Genomic DNA, 12,454 nt, shown 5'->3' with positions numbered 1-12,454 from the left:
AATTCGGCGGCTGCTCCGCCCTGGCAGCGCTGCCCGGCGCGTAACGCTGCAGGTCAGACCTGAACCTCGGCGTGGGGCTGCAGCCGGGAAGCGGCGTGCGCGGAAACCCCGCATAGCCTCCGCAGCCGCGCAGAAAGCGCGCACGGTCCGGCGCGTCGCTGGGAGCCGCCGCCGCGGCTCCCGAAGAAGGGCCAGGGGCCGGGGGCGACTCGTTGCGCGCAGCCAGGCTCGCCCCTGCAGCCGCCCCGCAGGAACTGGGACATGGCGCAAAGAAGAGCGGGCCGCCTGCTTGGAAACTGCTCCGCCGGGCAGCGGCCAGTGGGTGATACACGTGTCAGCAAGAACCGCTGGAACAGGAAGCAGCCGTTTCTTCCAGCTGTGATATGCATACCCTTTGTCAGCGAGAACACGGAGAGAACACCAATGCGACACCCGTTGCCGTGTCAAAGCTTAATTTATTGCAACACTGCTACAAGTCTGACAAGGGAATCCAGCTGGCAGCTGCTGCACATCTGTCACCTCCAGAAAGCACCCCCGCTTCCAACGTATGTCCACCAGCAGACGGAGGTCTAGGAAGAGAAGGGAATACTGAGTACATATCAGTGCTTGTATATGTTTCCCTTGGCAGCATACTATAACATACGCTTCCAACGGCAGACTATAACCTGATCACCCGAGGCCTACCCTGCCTGGGCAGGGGTACAACAGAACACACAAGGGAAACCACATCCCACCCTGGTCCCGTTAACAGGACTATCAGTAAAAACATCTTATTACAGAAGTTGCTACTTATTTTAAAATACCTTATTACAAAACATCTTATTACAAAAGTTACTACTTTTTTAAAAATATCTTGTTACAAACCATCTTATTACAGAAGTTACTACTGGTTAAGAAATATCTTATTACAGAAGCTGTAATTAAAGGTTTCGCCTCAGTTCATCTTACTGCCCGGTGCTCTCTTAGCACATCCTGGCCACAGCTGGGAGCTACACAAGCCGAGGTGGTCCTGACAACTTCTCTGCTCCCTTCTCGTGCGTTTTGCTCAGGTCTGGCTCGTATGAACATGCATGAAGCCATTATATTGATAGTTTAGGTGCTCTTCCACATGGATTTCCTTAACACCACAAACAGAGGATGTGCCCCCTTTATCCTTTAAACAGTATTTTAACATAAACACAAATGTATAGCTATTAAAAACTTAAGATCTGCTATCAACGTAAGTACAATCTTCCTCTAAAAGTTTAAAAAATATTTTCAAGACATAATTAAAACAGAGTACTAGAACAATAAATAACAACAATAATAATAAAGAACTTATCATTACAGATACCATTAGCATCAAAAGAAAATTATTAAACCAGAAGAATTCCCCAGGAATGTAAAAGATCAGCAGCTGTGACATACATACACTTGCTGGTGAAACAGAGAGCTGGTTCAGGAAGGAAGAACATTTCCTGGTTAATCACTTAGAAAATTAGCTCATCTTTCCTTTAGCTGCTCTCCTGAAATCTCTGACCCATTCAGACCCAGAATCTTGCGACTTTCCAATGCTTTTGTTTCATACACGACCCCAGTAAAGGGCCACAGTATGACTTCAAGCAAAGACAGCGAGAACACCAACCACCGTCTATGCTGAACATACTGTAGCTCCCAACAACATTAAATAAATAAATAAATAGTTAAATAGATTCCTAATAGACCACTAAAAACAATTTGCTTCCCAGTAAGGATTTCTCAAGAAAGTTTTTAAGGTTTCCTGTTTACAAAAAGTTCAGACTTTCCGTATCTAAAGAATACAAACAGCTAAGTAATTACTTCATATTAATTACCCTGACCACTAGGTGCTTTATAACTTGACAGGTAGAAAATGTAATGAAAGAGGCCTACTAAACAATACCCTACCAAGTTGGAAAGAAAGCAAAAAATAGTGGTGTGTGGAGGGGGGGTTTGGTTGGTTGTATTTGGGTTTTTTTTGCTTTCTTTTGGGTTTTTTTTCGGGGGGGGGGGGGCGTTTGGGGGGATTTTTTGGTTTGGGTTTTTTTTAAACACAGCTGAAATGATCCAAAGTGGCTGTAGTGTGCAAAGCTCCACTGCTGCTGGGGTCTGACAGGGGAATCCAGCTGGCAGCTGCTGCACATTTGTCACCCACTTCTCACTCACTTGTTTCGTCCTCCAGAAAGCACCCCGCTTCCAAGGTACATCCACCAGCAGACGGAGATCTAGGAAGAAAAGGGAATACTGAGTACGTATCAGTGCTTGTATATGTTTCACTTGGCAGCATACAGAGCAATTGCATTTCTATCAGGTACTGTAAAATATGCTTTCAAAGGCACACTATAACCTGATCACCTGAGGCCTACTGTTTAAAGAAATAGGAATTCTTCCAATTTTTCAAAAATTTAAATATAAAACCCCAACAAAGCAGATTATAAGAAAAGTGCTCCCATTCTTCAGTATGTATTATTTAGACATGCCTTCGCTACCATGGATACCAAAAGTCAAACATTAATTACTATGAATCCTTGGCAGTATCTACAGAAAGGCCTGATCTGCTTGTGCCATATCCCTTTGTTTACCCAGAAAAGGCACAATTGCCTCAAAGCACAACACAGCCAGTGCCAGGATCCTAGAGAAAACTCATAGCATCACAGAGAGGACAAACAAGAGGCTCCTTTTTTGACAAATACCTCAATCAACAGCAAAACAGAGATACTTCCAATGTGCGGCCAGATCTTGCAGGTCAAGAAAGCGAACAAGTACCCTGATAAAGTCACAACAGCGCTACCACTGCAAACATCACCCACAAGAAATGTAACCTCTAAACAGACACATTCACATTTTCCAGCCTCTGTTCTTTCTCTGTACTACAAAGTTCCTGCCCAATAGGCATCACTTTTGCACTTTCTGACATCTGCCTCCTACCAAAGCAGACTCTGTTGGGAATGCATCTTGAAAATACATAGGGATAGAGAAATGAAGGGGTTTGTAACAATGCACCTCAATTATGTCAAGTTAAGACACAGGGTATAACATCCACTCATCCCAAATAGCAGACTGCCAGGACAGGCAATTTGAAATTCCTTCAATGAATATATAATGACGTCAAGGTAATGGCAACTGAGCTGGAGCAAGAAGCTGCTGCTTGGACTCCCGAGAGCAACTTCGCTTTGGGCTTCACACATATGTTCAAGAGTTCAGGGCCAGGCTTGTCCCCACATTAACTTTTAACACCTTTGTAGGAAGAGATCTCACTGTGACCTGCTAGGAAAACTAAATGAACAGTAACAATATTTTTGGCTGGAAGGTGCAGGCAACAGTTCAAGGGAACAGATGATAGCATGGGAGACCTTGCCTGAATGAAGATTTCCCCTTAGGAATTGCACCTAGAAATCTATTTACCTTGGAGGGAATGAGAGAGAACGCATAGTGACACAAGTGTAGTGGCATGGGAGTGGGTGGCAAATGTCTAGGGCACCTTGCAGCATGATAGGGATGGATTCACCTGAGTCAGTAGCACCTCAGTATTATGTCTGCATTCTTGCAGGGAAAAAAAGAAAAAAAGTCAGAGAGAGTCATCAGATTATTTTAAGGACTAGACGACTCACAGAAAATATATGGTCAGCCATCGAGAAAGAAAGTTTTTTTCCTTAATGTCTCAGCATCAGCTTAAATGCTTCAATCCAGAAGTAACAAATTCCACCTGCTCCATTCTGAGATCCCTATTTCCAGAAAGAAGGGCTGCAAACAAAAGTTCCTCCCATCAGAATCTGGTCCTTCTCCCGTGCTCTTTTAGAAGAGGAAGCACAAGCCACAGATATTAGGTCCACTACAGCTATGTTCACTAGCTGAGTGTACCTGTGGAGCACAGTACAGAGGAGATGGGGAAGGAGACTCAAAGTATTTACAGAGTTCCTCTCAATCATTTGTGAAGTCCAAAAGGACTCCTGTTGCAAGTGTGTAAGCTGCCAACAAAAGCTGACAGATTTATTGCAAAAATCCCATTTTAACAGACGAGCTCAGCTAGAAAGTAGTGGGAAAAGCAGATGCATCATCAGCACCTTCGAATCTATGTCCTAAGAGCGAGCTTGGGGCTCAAAAAAAGCAGCCCCTGAAAGGTGAACTATTCCTTGCACCTCCATGTGATAAACATGGCAGGAGCTAGAGCACATACCCATTGCCTCTCAAGAAAAAGAGTGGGAAGGGAACAGATGACACAGCCTGTAATCATTTGCAATGATGTATCTTAGTGCTGAGTTAAGTTCTGCACCCTCTGCAGCTTACTCTGGCTCCCGGGAGGACTCAGAAATAGTTGTTGTTCTCCTGCTGCTACCAAAGAAAACTGGGTCCCTCTGCCAGATTGTCAGGCACAAAGCAAATTAGTGCATAAGGAGTAAAGATATGGTTAAAGTGAACACTTGCATCCAAAACAAAGGAAGAGGAGGGTTCTTCACCCACTGTGTAGTTAATCTGCATTAATGACATTAACTTACAAAAAACACGCTGGATGCTAAATGTTTGCACAGCTTCAAAAAGTGACTCTAAAAATCAATTAAGAAAAGGTTACTGGGGCCTTTTCTGCTTAATGGTACAGAAATGCCAAAGATACTGTTGGAGACAGGACAACGAACTAGAGACACCTTTCATCTTGATTTTGCTGGGCAGAATGTTCTTAAAACTGGTAAACTAGAATTTAGCTGAGATGGTTGGTTAAATACATTGTTTTTCCATTTGAAGGAAGCAGATAACCTATTTCAGTGATTTATGGTGCTGCAGAGATGGGCTGGCAGCTATGGAGGGAAACCCCGGGGACGGTGTTTTAGTGAAAGGATGCTTGTCTTTTCTTGCTACAGAATAGCTGTGAAATGCAAAGAAGTCCAGTCCAGCTCTTCAGAGGGAAGCAATGCCTTCTCCACAAAGGCGGGTTTGATTCTTGGTACGTTTTTACAGTTTAACACCTTGGGGTCGGGCTCAGAGCTGCTCCCAGTCACTGAAGTGACTTTTCCTTCCCTCTTCATTATGTACCACATTATATTGGCTCTCACTGTGTGGCATCTAGAACTCGGTGTCACCACGTAACAAAGAAAAGTGAACATGTCAACAGCCTACTGAAACAGATGGAACAAAAGCCTTTTCCACAGCAGGGTGTAATGTATCAAAGTGCAGGCTCAGAAAACTTGTAAAGGAGTGCCCAAAGGAAAACAGGAAAACAGACAGACTCCATCACACTCAGAGGGTAAGTTGCCAAGAAACACCTGGAAATCATCGTGATGCATTTTAGCGCAGAAAGATTAAGAAAGAAGTTTCCAAAGTCTCACAGAGGACAGGAGGTGCTGACAGACAAAGGTGTAGTCAGAGCCTCAGAAGTCAGCTTGCACTTGAGCCTGCCTGCTTCAGGCTTACAGCTGACGCGCAGCCGACAGGCTATGCCAGCTTGGAGGCTTCTATCATGCACCCAACTGATTTTGGGCTAGCTTGAGCCTGATCACGTTTGGCTCAGGTGTGCTGCTATCTCTACCTTTTACACGCACACCAAGCCTAAAAGGTACAACAGTGGAAATGCAGACCTGGATGACCGTCACATTTCCCAGAGAGTAGACTATGCCAATTGTTGCTAATTAGCGTTAGCATAACAGTGTTTCATCCCTGTGGAACAATCCCATGGGAATGCTTTCCAGCATGTTCCTGTACATAACTTTACAACTGGCATGGTAAGCAAATGTTTTGCTTCAGATATGAAAGCTGAGAGGTTTGCTAATGATCCGTGATACCAGGAAGTAATTGAACAAGAACTCTGGATTCTGTGTTTTAAACAAAAGCTTGTCTTCTTTCAAGGTGGCATCCGACATTTTTTCTGACCTTCCTGACAGAAAGACTTTATTCCTTACTTAAATATTTGAAACTGATGGGCATTATGAGCTGAACTATTAACTAGCATCATGATCTGGAATCTAGAAACTATCCTTTGAAGTGAGCAACAGCTCTTCAAACTCTACCATCAGCTCTTTGATGAACAGCTGTGAGGGAAACAGCTTCTTAGAGAATTGCAGGCTGAACCAAATTCTCCTCTAGAATGGATCCCATGTACTTTTTGTGTCCTCTTATGTCTCTCTAATCTGTGGACATTTAGGTTTTTCCTTCAGTTACTAGATTTGTGAAGTTTTTAGCCTCAGATACTCTGCTGCTTGTTTTTCTCGTGTTTCAGGACATGTATCAGACTGGTACAATGTATTTAGTGATCTGAGACAAAGAGTTCAGACTTCTACACTGACTTCATCAGTTTGGTGGGATGTTTTTTTTCCCCTGGAACTTCCATAGTTACCTCATTACTCAGTGTTTCCTTCACAGCACTGCCACCCTCCAGCAAACACATCTATGGACTTAATCTCGACACTGTGACATCCAGGTTTCTGACACAACTCCCAGAACTTCAAGTTTTATTTACTTACATAATTTATACCCTTTCCCACATCAGAGTAATTAGCATAAGTGTATCTATAGAAGTGTGTTGGTAAGTACACTAAGAGGTTGTACAAGTATAATATTTTAAATGAAGGAACAATGAGGTACTTACACGGCAGACAACAACTAAATTCTTCTACTCTCCCCTTTCTGTAATAGCTAGTTTCAGAGTAGCTGTCTCCATAATCTCTGAGAAAACGTAGAATCTTTCTTACCGAGGGAGTTGCCTGTGTCTGAACCGCGTCTTTTCCTGGAGAAAGATTTTACAGATGAATCTGTCTGTTCTACAGATTCGTTCACAGGCTCAGTTCCTGAGGTGAATTGTCTCTCTTCTGTCTCTGATGTACTGGATTCACTTTTATCACTAGTATTCTCCTTAAAAAAACACAACACAACAACAAAAGAAATAAACCCAAAGATCATTCAATGTTACCTTGTAATAAAAATGGTTTAGTTCAGATCACTTGTCACGGAAGAGAGAGATGTATTCTAGCGTGGGTAAAACCAGGGGGAAATGACACAGATCTTTACTATTAAAGGGAACCTGTGGATAACTGACTAGCTGAAAAGGGTCACATAGACATAGTCCAGCTGGCTGGACAAAAATGCGCATCGCTCTCAGCTTATCTGAAGTAAAGCAAAATACACTGTCTTTGGCTGTCCTTGTTACACAATAACAGGAAGATTTTGGTGGGAAAAGAATGTTGCAGGTGGGAACAGATAACTACAGAAGAGAAACAAGGGGCGGGCTTCGTATTTAGGCAACTAACCAATAATGAGCTTAACTTTTGTAATATGTATGAGCTAATTATAAGAAGGCATAAAAGGTGACTGTAAGGTACAATAAACGAAGTCTGCTGATCACTCATATTGAGTGACTGTGTCTTCCCTCCGTCGCGACAGGAACCCTCTCTTTTACTGCTGCAAACACTGCTCATCCTATGTTATTTTCATGGGTTGAGCCCTTCCAAGGAAGCTTTATGTGGTGCTGTTTTGAGAACTGATGTAGTAGGATACATGGAAATGCTGACTGCAACAAGGCTTCTCCCTGGTGAGTTAGACGGTATCTAGATAAAGGCTAGATAAGTAACTTCTCCAAAGCCCTTGCAGACTCTGGGACAGCACCAGAGCCTTGGGCTCTAGGCACTGCCATATGGCCAAAATTGTTAAGTTACTGACTTGTAAAAATGCGGGGATTTTGTTTGGGCTTTTTGGGAAGGAGCACATCTCTTAGTGGCAGGGATCGATGGTGTAGGCCTGACCAACAGCATTGGCCTGGCTTGGATCTTGGAAAATTCTTAAGAGATTCATTGTCTTTAATCTCAAGGTTCACCTCAAATTCACTGAAGGAGAGGATAAAATCACTTTGGAAGGACCTACAGAAGATGTGTCTGTGGCTCAGGAACAGATTGAAGTCATGGTCAAGGATCTGGTGAGCTGGAGTTACTAGATCCAGTAAGAAACTGGGGGAAGAAGGGGCAACAGAGCAGAGGTGATGAGGTGTTTATCACATCCATATGATGTCTTGACATGCTTAATCGAACTTGCAGAAGACAAATTGTGTGGCAGGTGGATGACACCCCTTGGTTATGAAACTCATCCATAGCATTCTTGAAAAGTCAGCATTCAATTTTTTGATGCAGAGAAGGAAGGATTCTCTTTGTTATAGCTGGAGAGGCATATAAGTAAGTCTTTTCAATGTTTCATGAGCACAATGTTCTCTTCTCAAACCAGAGGAATGCTTGTGCTCTGCTTAATAGCAGGAGAAGTGCTTGTAGCTGACTGCTGGTGAGTCAGTGCCAATACTGGCAGTAGGCAGTTACTTAGGGCACGAGACAGAAGCAGTGGCCTACCCTACCTGGCCCTATACAATTCTTTTTAGATCAACCGGATGGATTACGCAGAAATCACCAATTCCACCGACACCTCGTTGGCAAGAATGGAGCTAACAGTAAGTGGAGTGCCTTTCTAATCCTTCCCATGCTCAGACTCTCCGTGTTTAGTAGATCGTATCAGGGGCTCTGTAGCTCATCCAGTGTGCTGTCTCCATCACATTTCCTCTGCTTTTCTGGAGTGGTAGTGGTACAAGGAGAGAAATGGGCTGTGAGGCCTTGCAATGGCTTTAATGTGTGAAAGTATCTTGGGAGCTTGAACAGTAGTGGAATTACTTTGACATGTCCTGGAGGAAATTTTTTTATTATTTTTTTTTTTTAAAGTTTGCTCTGTGTGAATTACATTTTAGCAGCCAGTTGTGGGTGGTGGAAATCTGCTTGGTGAGCTTCTCCCTGTAGAGGAATGAAGGCAGTGGGTTGATTAACAGTGATAACATGCAGCTGTGGCCTTGCCTCAGAGGCAGTGGGTTGGTTGACATGGATGATGTGTAGGTGTAGCTGGTTCCCACTAAGTGGTTAAATAGTCCTGTAGATGGTGGGGTGGTGGTCTGGCTTTTGGAGGAAGGAGATACAGCACAGACTGTAGAATATGACCTTACTGCAGTCTACTAGTTTGATTGTGCTGCAACATCTTCCTCAACAAAGAATCTGGGATAGAAATGAATGATTATCTTCTGCTCTAAATATGATACTGTTTGGGGAAGAAATGTGCCTTGTTCTGACAAGTGAACAGTTGGCTCTGCAGATGCCACAGTATTTACTTGTGCAGGTTCTTGTGTGGCACAGATCTGCTCTCACTGAACTCCAGGGTGACGAGTCAATTTCTCCTGTCTCAACCCTACCCCCCTGAGCCATTCTCAGAGGTGGGTTTACTTCTTAAACAGCCTCTAAGCAGTGATAAATCAAGGTGCCTTGCTTCCAAGTCCTTGCCTAGCAGACTGCGTCACCACAGTCCTTGCCTTGAAGTTAACAGGATTAAGGACCTCTACAAGGTGTATGTGTGTATTCCCCCAGACAATGAGAAGAGCAACCTGATCAGAATTGAAGGAGACCCACAGGGGGTCCAACAGGCCAAGAAAGAGCTGCTGGAACTTGCTTCCCATATGGTAAGTGAGTAGGATGTGATGTTTGGGAGACTGCAAGGTTTGGGCTCTTGTGTTCCCTTGTAACCTTCTGGTGCAAGTGTGTGCCCCTTGCCCACTGAGCACTTGGATCTCATAAGTGCAAGTTCCTCTTCACATATGTCTTCCTCTGTTCCCTCGAGTAGCCCTTCTCTGTCAACCTAGAGTGAATTTTTTCTAGAGAAAAGAGGGACAGTGCTGGCAAGTAAACTGTCAGGCAGAAAGATGGTAATTAAAAGTATATGGCTCTCCTGCTGAACACTCAATGTGAACTCTGTTCTCATCAGGAAAATAAACACACCAAAGACCTAATTGTTGAGCAGAAATTCCACCAGACCATCATTGGGCAGAAGGGTGAGCGGATCTGGGAGAAATTCCCAGAGGGAAGGCTTTTTAGGAGACGAGGAATCCAGGGGGGGGTATTTTCTACACAGGTAGTAGGCCTATCATCAATGAAGTTGTAACTTTAGTGGGTCTGTAGCTCAAGTGTCTGAGAAGGTAGTTCTTTTAGCCAGAAGCCGCTAACACGGTTACCCTTTTCTGAATGGGAAAACGGGATGTGTAGGATCCCCCCCAACCTTTGCATGTGTCTGACACAAGGGTTCTTGCATTTGCTTGAGTTGACTATAAATGACCACCTCCTGCAGGTTATCATCAGCTTCCCAGACCCTGCACAGAAGAATGATATTGTCCAACTTAGAGGTCCCAAAAATGAGGTGAAGTGCACAGAGTACATGCACAAGATGGTGGCAGACCTGGTAAGGAGGTCTTCTGTCTGATGTTCCCTCCTACATGCCTGAATAACCCTGGGGTAAAGCAGAGCTGTACTGGCTTGGGTAGAGCTAAAACACCTCAAGAGGAGGGAGCTGTCGACACTGTTTTGGCTGAATGGAGGCAGGGGGGTAATACCTGTTATTTGAAGGCTATAGGGGAACGTACTTGCCTTTGCTTACTCTTACAAGTCTCTTGTATAGAGAACTTCCTTGGGTCTAAGCCTATTGTCAAAAGCTTGTATCAGAGTTCCTGCAGTCGGGCCTCACTTGCCACGACAGTGTAATCTTCAGTTCTCCGTTCCTTTCTCCCTTAGGTTGAAACAGCTTTTCTATTTCTGTCCCCATCTGCAAACAGTTCCGCAAGAACATCATAGGGAAAGGAGGTGCCAACATCAAGAAGGTGAGACATCTTTCCTAACTCAAGTGCTCATGATGATCACTGCCTGCAGCAGAATCCCACTGGATGCTCTCTCCTGCTCATTGGTGATGTCAAATATGGCCTGCAAGGGCTTTTTTCTGACATGGGACACTTCTGAGATGATTTTTTTTTCCTTTGTGGCAGATCTGTAAAGAAAGCAACACCAAAGTTGATCTCCCAGCAAAGAACAGCAACTGAGACAATTGTTATCACAGGCAAGACAGCAAACTGTGACGCTGCTTGCCACAGGGTTCTTGCCATCCAGGAGCTGGTAAGTGAAGCAACTGGCCTTTTGCAGTTGAAGGACTTGAAAATGTTGCTAGAAGACACAGATACAGATGTGGTTGTAATGGGTGAGGGCAGGGAGGAGACAAATGTGTCAGTCTGTTCTTGACTCGTAAACCTAAGTTTGTGACTGCTCCTGTCAGGAGTAGCCAGTCTCAAAGCCCTCTGCTCAGGCATTTCTTCCAGATCTATAAAGCTCCTAGCAAGGTGGAGGTTAGAGGGTAAGCAGAGTGGGTGCAAACACATTTCTACAGCTTAAGAGGCTGGTACTGTCCTCTCTTAGGCCAACAGCACAGAGGTGGAGGTCTCTATTCCTTCCAAACTGCACAGTTCCCTCATTGGTGCCAAAGGCCACTTCATCCGCTCCATCGTGGAGGAGCATGGTGAAGTCCACATCCACTTCCCCACCAAGGGCTCTGGCAGTGACACCGTGACCATCAGGAGCCTAGCCCAGGGTGTGGAGAAAGCCAAGAAACAGCTGCTGCACCTGTGAAAGAGAACAAGGTCTTAATAAATAAATAAATGGCAATGAATCAGGATGAGTTTGGTACAATGGTCTGTGTTGAGAAAGGAGTGTACTCTGAATAATTAGAAAAGATAATGTGGGCACCTGAAGGACAGGAGGAGACCATCAAGTCAGGAAATTGTTGAACAAAGAAAATGGAAAGGTCTATTCCACCTAGATCCCACCTATTATGAATGGAATGATTGGGTGCCCAAATCAAGTGAATATGTATGTAAAGATGTTGTGTAACCTCTCACGAAAACTGTATAAAATACCTAACTTTTCATTGGAAGCTTGGGAGCTAGTTTGGCCGGTGCGGATCGGCTAGCTCCCCAACGTTGCATGAAATAAATACCTTTGCTGCTTAAAGACAAAATTGGTCTGTGAGCAGTTACTCTGTGCCATTTTGGCATCAATGTGGTGAGCCAGGCAGGAGAACTCTCTGCCGGTGCTGGAATCCAGGGGTCTGGGGGCCCTCTGGGCCCTTGACTGGATCTGCTGTTGGTGAGACTCCCCTACCGCTCTGCTTCTCACACAAGTGGACAAGGACTTCTGCACAACATGAAAGGTATTTATATTTATTCTTTGTTTTGAATATTTGATTGTCTTAAGATCTGGGAAGCTAAAAACTTCCTTTAGGGTGTCTTAAGATTTGGGAAATTCCTAGAACATAACAACTGACATAGCGCTCTGTGTCTTGTTTGTTTGTGTTGTCTTGTTACATGTTCAAAATTAGTTATGAATCTTGTGTAAAAAACAAAAACAAAAACAAACAACAACAAAAAATAATCTGGCAATTCTAGGTGAGGATAGCTGAAAGCTTAACACGCTGCTTAGGGCCAGAAAAACTTAGAACTTGGTTTTTGGCAATTGTTCATTGAAATACATACTTTGTGTGCCAGCACAAGCTGTCAGCATTCCTAGAGTTGTATGTAAGTGCATGGTACCTGGTAACATACTGCCTGTGTGACTGAGGGCTGCCCAGAGAGAGTGATGTG

General features: G+C 44.1%; 1 long non-coding RNA gene and 1 pseudogene across 1 annotated transcript; one reads left to right on the top strand and one right to left on the bottom strand.

Annotated features, from left to right (window-relative positions):
- Positions 1 to 304: 304 nt before the first annotated feature.
- On the bottom strand, positions 305 to 7,553 carry LOC129736422 (uncharacterized). Its single transcript, XR_008733000.1, has 3 exons — positions 7,370 to 7,553; positions 6,678 to 7,006; positions 305 to 569 (listed from the first exon to the last, which is right to left on the bottom strand). It is a non-coding gene; the product is annotated as an uncharacterized LOC129736422 (long non-coding RNA).
- Positions 7,554 to 7,744: 191 nt separating this feature from the next.
- On the top strand, positions 7,745 to 11,473 carry LOC102045813 (vigilin-like; annotated as a pseudogene).
- The last annotated feature ends 981 nt before the right edge of the window (positions 11,474 to 12,454 follow it).

Source organism: Falco cherrug, chromosome 6, assembly GCF_023634085.1.
Source record: "Falco cherrug isolate bFalChe1 chromosome 6, bFalChe1.pri, whole genome shotgun sequence".
In the NCBI taxonomy this organism is placed as follows: Eukaryota; Metazoa; Chordata; class Aves; order Falconiformes; family Falconidae; genus Falco; species Falco cherrug.
The sequence above is the reverse complement of the archived record's forward strand: the minus strand, read 5'-3'. Positions and strand labels throughout refer to the sequence as shown.